General features: G+C 45.2%; 7 non-coding genes across 7 annotated transcripts; 1 reads left to right on the top strand and 6 right to left on the bottom strand.

The window, feature by feature from the left end:
* Positions 1–318: 318 nt before the first annotated feature.
* On the bottom strand, positions 319–425 carry LOC147704983 (U6 spliceosomal RNA). Its single transcript, XR_015298396.1, has one exon. It is a non-coding gene; the product is annotated as a U6 spliceosomal RNA (small nuclear RNA).
* Positions 426–2,234: 1,809 nt separating this feature from the next.
* Positions 2,235–2,341, bottom strand: LOC147704982 (U6 spliceosomal RNA). Its single transcript, XR_015298395.1, has one exon. It is a non-coding gene; the product is annotated as a U6 spliceosomal RNA (small nuclear RNA).
* Positions 2,342–4,150: 1,809 nt separating this feature from the next.
* Positions 4,151–4,257, bottom strand: LOC147704981 (U6 spliceosomal RNA). The gene has a single exon (XR_015298394.1). It is a non-coding gene; the product is annotated as a U6 spliceosomal RNA (small nuclear RNA).
* A 1,801-nt stretch (positions 4,258–6,058) lies between these two features.
* On the bottom strand, positions 6,059–6,165 carry LOC147704980 (U6 spliceosomal RNA). The gene has a single exon (XR_015297905.1). It is a non-coding gene; the product is annotated as a U6 spliceosomal RNA (small nuclear RNA).
* A 720-nt stretch (positions 6,166–6,885) lies between these two features.
* TRNAR-ACG (transfer RNA arginine (anticodon ACG)) lies at positions 6,886–6,958 on the top strand. Its single transcript has one exon. It is a non-coding gene; the product is annotated as a tRNA-Arg (tRNA).
* Positions 6,959–7,970: 1,012 nt separating this feature from the next.
* Positions 7,971–8,077, bottom strand: LOC147704978 (U6 spliceosomal RNA). The gene has a single exon (XR_015298393.1). It is a non-coding gene; the product is annotated as a U6 spliceosomal RNA (small nuclear RNA).
* Positions 8,078–9,884: 1,807 nt separating this feature from the next.
* On the bottom strand, positions 9,885–9,991 carry LOC147704977 (U6 spliceosomal RNA). The gene has a single exon (XR_015298392.1). It is a non-coding gene; the product is annotated as a U6 spliceosomal RNA (small nuclear RNA).
* Positions 9,992–10,000: the final 9 nt, after the last annotated feature.

The following is a 10,000-nucleotide window of genomic DNA, read 5'->3' as shown; positions in this document are numbered from 1 at the left end:
CATTTGCATAGGCCCTGCCCTTCTCTTTGTCCTGCTTCCCACGAAGCAACACAACACTGCAGCAGTATAGATTTGGGTGTGGTGAAGAATAATGACAGTGAGGCTAAAAAAGAGAAAGAAAAGTCCCAGAAGTCCTGCAGGCTTCCTTGCTAAATGCAGCTGAACATAGAGCGCACCTTCTTTACTGCAAAGCAAATACATTAAAAATGTTGAGGAGAGACTAATTGAAAAATACATATCACGGGGACAGCACTGGGACCTGCTTTATTTTTTCAATTAGTCTTGAAAACAAAAAAGATTTCTCTCCTAAAAGCTGTTAAAAATATGGAACGCTTCACGAATTTGCGTGTCATCCTTGCGCCAGGGCCATGCTAATCTTCTCTGTATCGTTCCAATTTTAGTATATGTGCTGCCGAAGCGAGCACACTTTATTGATGAACTGACAATGTTTATAAACTCTCTAAATCTACAGTCTCTAGACATAGGGTGGCCTGGCAGAGATGCTCAGATGGCCAGTACGCATTCAAATCTGAGCCAATGGTCAAAAATGTATGAAGAGTAGCAATCCATTATTCTTCACTGCATTTGTGGTCCAAGACTAAACACACCGTAAGTATGTAGATTATACCAGGTTTGCAAAGGCTCCTGGTTCGGGCTACAGACAAGGAGCATTGTGACGTCACGCTGCCTGTGGAACAGTGATATTAAAGGTGAAACAGCTGCACAGTAGGTTAGGTGAAGGGCTCTGAGAGTGGAAAGGCAGCATGCTTGGGTCCCTGGACAAGGTGAGCTTATGATAATGTGTCTGAATGTTCGCCTGTGTTGTAATATTAAACCCCTTATTGTTGTAAACGCCTACTTACTAAGGAGTTCTCAAGCTCAGCCCCACACAGACCTGGAACTGATTATGTTAATGCAAACTATTTAAGAAACTGAGCCTGATATAAAAGATTTCCTTGGATCTAGGACCATTTCGCCTAGCTTTTAGGTGCTTCCTTCTCCTAAAGTCCTTTGTAAAACTTGGGAAAACCTCACAGAACAGACTTCCAGGAGGTCAGATGGGTTTCCTTGTGCCTTCACACACACACACACACACACACACACACACTTTCTAGCCCACTTAAGGCCAAAAGGATGCATAAGTCTTAATAGGGCCAGTGGCGCAATGGATAACGCGTCTGTCTACGGATCAGAAGATTGTAGGTTCGACTCCTATCTGGCTCGGAAGGGTTGTAGGTCCCTGTTTGATTATATTCCTGTGGAATTCTTATTTACCTCAGACTTGTTGTAGGTTCAATATTCTCCAGCAGGACTCATCCAGCAGTTGTTCCACGGTAGAGCGCAAGTAATAGGACCACAGCTAGTTAAACGTTTCCCATTTGCTGCTGGACTCTATGTGATGGCCGTCACGTGGTGTGCTGCTTTTGTATTTCAACATGGGTCCCTGATACTCTTAATTGCGAAAAAGCTTGTTGACAAAAGTGTGTGTGCGCGAGGGTCTGTGGACGTAGGCAGGTGTGTGCACTTGAATGCTTACCCATTTACATGTGTGAGAGGAACAAACCAACTCCCTGTGGGCTGCAGGCTTACAACTGGTAGCCCCAGTAGCCAGGCAGAACCACAGGTAAGGAGAGAGAGAAAGTTGGTCCATTATTAGAGAAGGACCATAAGCATCTTGCACTGCTACCTTCTTCCCCTCTCAGCCACGATCGGCCAAGACCTCTCTATTAGGGTAGAGGGTGAACATTTCTTGGACCTCAGAAACTGAGGGATGTAGACCCAATATGTCCTCCAAGCGCCTAGAGACCTGGTGCCCAATCTGGCATGGTGTTTTTCAGCTTACCCGACCAATCCGGTTGCAAGGTGGACTTTAACAATACTGCTAAAAAGGCACTCCCAGACATCCCTGAGGCCTTCATTTGCATAGGCCCTGCCCTTCTCTTTGTCCTGCTTCCCACGAAGCAACACAACACTGCAGCAGTATAGATTTGGGGGTGGTGAAGAATAATGACAGTGAGGCTAAAAAAGAGAAAGAAAAGTCCCAGAAGTCCTGCAGGCTTCCTTGCTAAATGCAGCTGAACATAGAGCGCACCTTCTTTACTGCAAAGCAAATACATTAAAAATGTTGAGGAGAGACTAATTGAAAAATACATATCACGGGGACAGCACTGGGACCTGCTTTATTTTTTCAATTAGTCTTGAAAACAAAAAAGATTTCTCTCCTAAAAGCTGTTAAAAATATGGAACGCTTCACGAATTTGCGTGTCATCCTTGCGCCAGGGCCATGCTAATCTTCTCTGTATCGTTCCAATTTTAGTATATGTGCTGCCGAAGCGAGCACACTTTATTGATGAACTGACAATGTTTATAAACTCTCTAAATCTACAGTCTCTAGACATAGGGTGGCCTGGCAGAGATGCTCAGATGGCCAGTACGCATTCAAATCTGAGCCAATGGTCAAAAATGTATGAAGAGTAGCAATCCATTATTCTTCACTGCATTTGTGGTCCAAGACTAAACACACCGTAAGTATGTAGATTATACCAGGTTTGCAAAGGCTCCTGGTTCGGGCTACAGACAAGGAGCATTGTGACGTCACGCTGCCTGTGGAACAGTGATATTAAAGGTGAAACAGCTGCACAGTAGGTTAGGTGAAGGGCTCTGAGAGTGGAAAGGCAGCATGCTTGGGTCCCTGGACAAGGTGAGCTTATGATAATGTGTCTGAATGTTCGCCTGTGTTGTAATATTAAACCCCTTATTGTTGTAAACGCCTACTTACTAAGGAGTTCTCAAGCTCAGCCCCACACAGACCTGGAACTGATTATGTTAATGCAAACTATTTAAGAAACTGAGCCTGATCTAAAAGATTTCCTTGGATCTAGGACCATTTCGCCTAGCTTTTAGGTGCTTCCTTCTCCTAAAGTCCTTTGTAAAACTTGGGAAAACCTCACAGAACAGACTTCCAGGAGGTCAGATGGGTTTCCTTGTGCCTTCACACACACACACACACACACACACACACACTTTCTAGCCCACTTAAGGACAAAAGGATGCATAAGTCTAAATAGGGCCAGTGGCGCAATGGATAACGCGTCTGTCTACGGATCAGAAGATTGTAGGTTCGACTCCTATCTGGCTCGGAAGGGTTGTAGGTCCCTGTTTGATTATATTCCTGTGGAATTCTTATTTACCTCAGACTTGTTGTAGGTTCAATATTCTCCAGCAGGACTCATCCAGCAGTTGTTCCACGGTAGAGCGCAAGTAATAGGACCACAGCTAGTTAAACGTTTCCCATTTGCTGCTGGACTCTATGTGATGGCCGTCACGTGGTGTGCTGCTTTTGTATTTCAACATGGGTCCCTGATACTCTTAATTGCGAAAAAGCTTGTTGACAAAAGTGTGTGTGCGCGAGGGTCTGTGGACGTAGGCAGGTGTGTGCACTTGAATGCTTACCCATTTACATGTGTGAGAGGAACAAACCAACTCCCTGTGGGCTGCAGGCTTACAACTGGTAGCCCCAGTAGCCAGGCAGAACCACAGGTAAGGAGAGAGAGAAAGTTGGTCCATTATTAGAGAAGGACCATAAGCATCTTGCACTGCTACCTTCTTCCCCTCTCAGCCACGATCGGCCAAGACCTCTCTATTAGGGTAGAGGGTGAACATTTCTTGGACCTCAGAAACTGAGGGATGTAGACCCAATATGTCCTCCAAGCGCCTAGAGACCTGGTGCCCAATCTGGCATGGTGTTTTTCAGCTTACCCGACCAATCCGGTTGCAAGGTGGACTTTAACAATACTGCTAAAAAGGCACTCCCAGACATCCCTGAGGCCTTCATTTGCATAGGCCCTGCCCTTCTCTTTGTCCTGCTTCCCACGAAGCAACACAACACTGCAGCAGTATAGATTTGGGGGTGGTGAAGAATAATGACAGTGAGGCTAAAAAAGAGAAAGAAAAGTCCCAGAAGTCCTGCAGGCTTCCTTGCTAAATGCAGCTGAACATAGAGCGCACCTTCTTTACTGCAAAGCAAATACATTAAAAATGTTGAGGAGAGACTAATTGAAAAATACATATCACGGGGACAGCACTGGGACCTGCTTTATTTTTTCAATTAGTCTTGAAAACAAAAAAGATTTCTCTCCTAAAAGCTGTTAAAAATATGGAACGCTTCACGAATTTGCGTGTCATCCTTGCGCCAGGGCCATGCTAATCTTCTCTGTATCGTTCCAATTTTAGTATATGTGCTGCCGAAGCGAGCACACTTTATTGATGAACTGACAATGTTTATAAACTCTCTAAATCTACAGTCTCTAGACATAGGGTGGCCTGGCAGAGATGCTCAGATGGCCAGTACGCATTCAAATCTGAGCCAATGGTCAAAAATGTATGAAGAGTAGCAATCCATTATTCTTCACTGCATTTGTGGTCCAAGACTAAACACACCGTAAGTATGTAGATTATACCAGGTTTGCAAAGGCTCCTGGTTCGGGCTACAGACAAGGAGCATTGTGACGTCACGCTGCCTGTGGAACAGTGATATTAAAGGTGAAACAGCTGCACAGTAGGTTAGGTGAAGGGCTCTGAGAGTGGAAAGGCAGCATGCTTGGGTCCCTGGACAAGGTGAGCTTATGATAATGTGTCTGAATGTTCGCCTGTGTTGTAATATTAAACCCCTTATTGTTGTAAACGCCTACTTACTAAGGAGTTCTCAAGCTCAGCCCCACACAGACCTGGAACTGATTATGTTAATGCAAACTATTTAAGAAACTGAGCCTGATCTAAAAGATTTCCTTGGATCTAGGACCATTTCGCCTAGCTTTTAGGTGCTTCCTTCTCCTAAAGTCCTTTGTAAAACTTGGGAAAACCTCACAGAACAGACTTCCAGGAGGTCAGATGGGTTTCCTTGTGCCTTCACACACACACACACACACACACTTTCTAGCCCACTTAAGGACAAAAGGATGCATAAGTCTAAATAGGGCCAGTGGCGCAATGGATAACGCGTCTGTCTACGGATCAGAAGATTGTAGGTTCGACTCCTATCTGGCTCGGAAGGGTTGTAGGTCCCTGTTTGATTATATTCCTGTGGAATTCTTATTTACCTCAGACTTGTTGTAGGTTCAATATTCTCCAGCAGGACTCATCCAGCAGTTGTTCCACGGTAGAGCGCAAGTAATAGGACCACAGCTAGTTAAACGTTTCCCATTTGCTGCTGGACTCTATGTGATGGCCGTCACGTGGTGTGCTGCTTTTGTATTTCAACATGGGTCCCTGATACTCTTAATTGCGAAAAAGCTTGTTGACAAAAGTGTGTGTGCGCGAGGGTCTGTGGACGTAGGCAGGTGTGTGCACTTGAATGCTTACCCATTTACATGTGTGAGAGGAACAAACCAACTCCCTGTGGGCTGCAGGCTTACAACTGGTAGCCCCAGTAGCCAGGCAGAACCACAGGTAAGGAGAGAGAGAAAGTTGGTCCATTATTAGAGAAGGACCATAAGCATCTTGCACTGCTACCTTCTTCCCCTCTCAGCCACGATCGGCCAAGACCTCTCTATTAGGGTAGAGGGTGAACATTTCTTGGACCTCAGAAACTGAGGGATGTAGACCCAATATGTCCTCCAAGCGCCTAGAGACCTGGTGCCCAATCTGGCATGGTGTTTTTCAGCTTACCCGACCAATCCGGTTGCAAGGTGGACTTTAACAATACTGCTAAAAAGGCACTCCCAGACATCCCTGAGGCCTTCATTTGCATAGGCCCTGCCCTTCTCTTTGTCCTGCTTCCCACGAAGCAACACAACACTGCAGCAGTATAGATTTGGGGGTGGTGAAGAATAATGACAGTGAGGCTAAAAAAGAGAAAGAAAAGTCCCAGAAGTCCTGCAGGCTTCCTTGCTAAATGCAGCTGAACATAGAGCGCACCTTCTTTACTGCAAAGCAAATACATAAAAAATGTTGAGGAGAGACTAATTGAAAAATACATATCACGGGGACAGCACTGGGACCTGCTTTATTTTTTCAATTAGTCTTGAAAACAAAAAAGATCTCTCTCCTAAAAGCTGTTAAAAATATGGAACGCTTCACGAATTTGCGTGTCATCCTTGCGCAGGGGCCATGCTAATCTTCTCTGTATCGTTCCAATTTTAGTATATGTGCTGCCGAAGCGAGCACACTTTATTGATGAACTGACAATGTTTATAAACTCTCTAAATCTACAGTCTCTAGACATAGGGTGGCCTGGCAGAGATGCTCAGATGGCCAGTACGCATTCAAATCTGAGCCAATGGTCAAAAATGTATGAAGAGTAGCAATCCATTATTCTTCACTGCATTTGTGGTCCAAGACTAAACACACCGTAAGTATGTAGATTATACCAGGTTTGCAAAGGCTCCTGGTTCGGGCTACAGACAAGGAGCATTGTGACGTCACGCTGCCTGTGGAACAGTGATATTAAAGGTGAAACAGCTGCACAGTAGGTTAGGTGAAGGGCTCTGAGAGTGGAAAGGCAGCATGCTTGGGTCCCTGGACAAGGTGAGCTTATGATAATGTGTCTGAATGTTCGCCTGTGTTGTAATATTAAACCCCTTATTGTTGTAAACGCCTACTTACTAAGGAGTTCTCAAGCTCAGCCCCACACAGACCTGGAACTGATTATGTTAATGCAAACTATTTAAGAAACTGAGCCTGATCTAAAAGATTTCCTTGGATCTAGGACCATTTCGCCTAGCTTTTAGGTGCTTCCTTCTCCTAAAGTCCTTTGTAAAACTTGGGAAAACCTCACAGAACAGACTTCCAGGAGGTCAGATGGGTTTCCTTGTGCCTTCACACACACACACACACACACACACTTTCTAGCCCACTTAAGGACAAAAGGATGCATAAGTCTACATAGGGCCAGTGGCGCAATGGATAACGCGTCTGACTACGGATCAGAAGATTGTAGGTTCGACTCCTATCTGGCTCGGAAGGGTTGTAGGTCCCTGTTTGATTATATTCCTGTGGAATTCTTATTTACCTCAGACTTGTTGTAGGTTCAATATTCTCCAGCAGGACTCATCCAGCAGTTGTTCCACGGTAGAGCGCAAGTAATAGGACCACAGCTTGTTAAACGTTTCCCATTTGCTGCTGGACTCTATGTGATGGCCGTCACGTGGTGTGCTGCTTTTGTATTTCAACATTGGTCCCTGATACTCTTAATTGCGAAAAAGCTTGTTGACAAAAGTGTGTGTGCGCGAGGGTCTGTGGACGTAGGCAGGTGTGTGCACTTGAATGCTTACCCATTTACATGTGTGAGAGGAACAAACCAACTCCCTGTGGGCTGCAGGCTTACAACTGGTAGCCCCAATAGCCAGGCAGAACCACAAGTAAGGAGAGAGAGAGAAAGTTGGTCCATTATTAGAGAAGGCCCATAAGCATCTTGCACTGCTACCTTCTTCCCCTCTCAGCCACGATCGGCCAAGACCTCTTTATTAGGGTAGAGGGTGAACATTTCTTGGACCTCAGAAACTGAGGGATGTAGACCCAATATGTCCTCCAATCGCCTAGAGACCTGGTGCCCAATCTGGCATGGTGTTTTTCAGCTTACCCGACCAATCCGGTTGCAAGGTGGACTTTAACAATACTGCTAAAAAGGCACTCCCAGACATCCCTGAGGCCTTCATTTGCATAGGCCCTGCCCTTCTCTTTGTCCTGCTTCCCACGAAGCAACACAACACTGCAGCAGTATAGATTTGGGGGTGGTGAAGAATAATGACAGTGAGGCTAAAAAAGAGAAAGAAAAGTCCCAGAAGTCCTGCAGGCTTCCTTGCTAAATGCAGCTGAACATAGAGCGCACCTTCTTTACTGCAAAGCAAATACATTAAAAATGTTGAGGAGAGACTAATTGAAAAATACATATCACGGGGACAGCACTGGGACCTGCTTTATTTTTTCAATTAGTCTTGAAAACAAAAAAGATTTCTCTCCTAAAAGCTGTTAAAAATATGGAACGCTTCACGAATTTGCGTGTCATCCTTGCGCCAGGGCCATGCTAATCTTCTCTGTATCGTTCCAATTTTAGTATATGTGCTGCCGAAGCGAGCACACTTTATTGATGAACTGACAATGTTTATAAACTCTCTAAATCTACAGTCTCTAGACATAGGGTGGCCTGGCAGAGATGCTCAGATGGCCAGTACGCATTCAAATCTGAGCCAATGGTCAAAAATGTATGAAGAGTAGCAATCCATTATTCTTCACTGCATTTGTGGTCCAAGACTAAACACACCGTAAGTATGTAGATTATACCAGGTTTGCAAAGGCTCCTGGTTCGGGCTACAGACAAGGAGCATTGTGACGTCACGCTGCCTGTGGAACAGTGATATTAAAGGTGAAACAGCTGCACAGTAGGTTAGGTGAAGGGCTCTGAGAGTGGAAAGGCAGCATGCTTGGGTCCCTGGACAAGGTGAGCTTATGATAATGTGTCTGAATGTTCGCCTGTGTTGTAATATTAAACCCCTTATTGTTGTAAACGCCTACTTACTAAGGAGTTCTCAAGCTCAGCCCCACACAGACCTGGAACTGATTATGTTAATGCAAACTATTTAAGAAACTGAGCCTGATCTAAAAGATTTCCTTGGATCTAGGACCATTTCGCCTAGCTTTTAGGTGCTTCCTTCTCCTAAAGTCCTTTGTAAAACTTGGGAAAACCTCACAGAACAGACTTCCAGGAGGTCAGATGGGTTTCCTTGTGCCTTCACACACACACACACACACACACACACACTTTCTAGCCCACTTAAGGACAAAAGGATGCATAAGTCTAAATAGGGCCAGTGGCGCAATGGATAACGCGTCTGTCTACGGATCAGAAGATTGTAGGTTCGACTCCTATCTGGCTCGGAAGGGTTGTAGGTCCCTGTTTGATTATATTCCTGTGGAATTCTTATTTACCTCAGACTTGTTGTAGGTTCAATATTCTCCAGCAGGACTCATCCAGCAGTTGTTCCACGGTAGAGCGCAAGTAATAGGACCACAGCTAGTTAAACGTTTCCCATTTGCTGCTGGACTCTATGTGATGGCCGTCACGTGGTGTGCTGCTTTTGTATTTCAACATGGGTCCCTGATACTCTTAATTGCGAAAAAGCTTGTTGACAAAAGTGTGTGTGCGCGAGGGTCTGTGGACGTAGGCAGGTGTGTGCACTTGAATGCTTACCCATTTACATGTGTGAGAGGAACAAACCAACTCCCTGTGGGCTGCAGGCTTACAACTGGTAGCCCCAGTAGCCAGGCAGAACCACAGGTAAGGAGAGAGAGAAAGTTGGTCCATTATTAGAGAAGGACCATAAGCATCTTGCACTGCTACCTTCTTCCCCTCTCAGCCACGATCGGCCAAGACCTCTCTATTAGGGTAGAGGGTGAACATTTCTTGGACCTCAGAAACTGAGGGATGTAGACCCAATATGTCCTCCAAGCGCCTAGAGACCTGGTGCCCAATCTGGCATGGTGTTTTTCAGCTTACCCGACCAATCCGGTTGCAAGGTGGACTTTAACAATACTGCTAAAAAGGCACTCCCAGACATCCCTGAGGCCTTCATTTGCATAGGCCCTGCCCTTCTCTTTGTCCTGCTTCCCACGAAGCAACACAACACTGCAGCAGTATAGATTTGGGGGTGGTGAAGAATAATGACAGTGAGGCTAAAAAAGAGAAAGAAAAGTCCCAGAAGTCCTGCAGGCTTCCTTGCTAAATGCAGCTGAACATAGAGCGCACCTTCTTTACTGCAAAGCAAATACATTAAAAATGTTGAGGAGAGACTAATTGAAAAATACATATCACGGGGACAGCACTGGGACCTGCTTTATTTTTTCAATTAGTCTTGAAAACAAAAAAGATTTCTCTCCTAAAAGCTGTTAAAAATATGGAACGCTTCACGAATTTGCGTGTCATCCTTGCGCCAGGGCCATGCTAATCTTCTCTGTATCGTTCCAATTTTAGTATATGTGCTGCCGAAGCGAGCACACTTTATTG

This window comes from Lissotriton vulgaris, chromosome 7 (genome assembly GCF_964263255.1).
Source record: "Lissotriton vulgaris chromosome 7, aLisVul1.2, whole genome shotgun sequence".
NCBI classification, from domain to species: Eukaryota; Metazoa; Chordata; class Amphibia; order Caudata; family Salamandridae; genus Lissotriton; species Lissotriton vulgaris.
This window is presented reverse-complemented; position numbering and strand designations above follow the sequence as displayed.